The sequence below is a fragment of the Mandrillus leucophaeus genome, unplaced genomic scaffold, assembly GCF_000951045.1.
Source record: "Mandrillus leucophaeus isolate KB7577 unplaced genomic scaffold, Mleu.le_1.0 Scaffold298, whole genome shotgun sequence".
NCBI classification, from domain to species: Eukaryota; Metazoa; Chordata; class Mammalia; order Primates; family Cercopithecidae; genus Mandrillus; species Mandrillus leucophaeus.
Window position 1 is genome coordinate 1,487,516 of NW_012103120.1, and position 1,454 is coordinate 1,488,969.

Consider the following 1,454-nt stretch of genomic DNA (forward strand, 5'->3'; position numbering starts at 1 on the left):
CCTAATACCATAAAAATCCTAGAGGAAAACCTAGGTAGTACCATTCAGGACATAGGCATGGGCAAAGACTTCATGTCTAAAACACCAAAAGCAACAGCAGCAAAAGCCAAACTTATTCTTTCAATTGGAGAGTCAATTGTTATATAACTATTTATTAAATAATTCATCTTTTACCAATGAAATTGAAAAACTTTGTCATATATTAAATGCTTATATGTACTGGAATCATTTGACAAATTTTTAATTTTTTAACCTACTTTAAAATTTTTTAATTTTGTTTTTGACATTATAATCTAATTTTCTAATTCTAGAACAATGCCATCTTACTTCTAACAATAATAAGGTAGGTCTTCTATCTCTGCTCTTCTTTTCCTTAAATTTTCATAACTATTGTCAAACATTTATTATTTCATATTTAAGATCATCTTATAAAATTTATCCCTGAATATGACCTTCTGGAATCTGAATAAAATTACATTTAATTCTTAATTTTAGCAGAATTGACATTTTAATCTTCCTAAGAATATTACCCTTTTCATTTTTAGTACTATTTTATACAATTCAAAAAGTTTATAATTTTTTGGGTAACAATTCTATGCTATTCTAGGCAAGGGTATTTCTATAAATTTTATGCTTATATTGTTATTTAATGGACTCTCCCTTATTTTTATTTCTAGGTCTTAATTGCTGATAGAAGATCAATTTATTTATTATATCTTCGATCTACTTATCTATTAATCTCCTTGTACATCTTCATCAGAGGTACTGGGTCACCAGGTGTGTTGTGAATGAGCAGTAATGATTTGAAAGCAATCTTTTTTTCCAAGCACTAGGTCTCAACAGTGTGCTTAAAATATTCACTACACCATGCTGTAAACAGATGTACTGTAAAGAGTCAGGCTTTGTTGTTTCATTTATAGGGACAGGTAGAGTAAACTTAGCAGAATTCTTAGGGGCCCTAGGATTTTTGAAATGGTAACTGAATATTGGCTGCAGCTTAAATTCAACAATTGTGCTAGCCCCTAAGAAGATCATCAGCCTGTCCTTTGAAGTTCTGAAGGCAAGTATTGACTTCTACTCTCTAGCTATGAAGTCCTAGATGATATGTTCTTTCAATAGAAGGCTGTTTTGTCTACATTTAAAATCTATTGTGTCTACATTTAAAATCCATTGTTCAGTTTAACTGCCTTCATCAATGATCTTAGTTAGATCTCATGGATAATGTGATGCAGCTTCTACATCAGCATTTGCTGCTTCACTTTGCATTTTTATGTTATGAAGATGGCTTTTTTCCTTAAATCTCATGAGCCAACCTCTGCCAGCTTCAACCTTTTCTTCTGCAGCTTCCTCACCTCTGTCATCCTTCATAGAAATGAAGAGCATTAGGGCCTTGCTCTGGATTAGGTTTTGGCTTAAGGGAGTGTGGTGGCTGGTTTGATCTTCTATCCAGACCA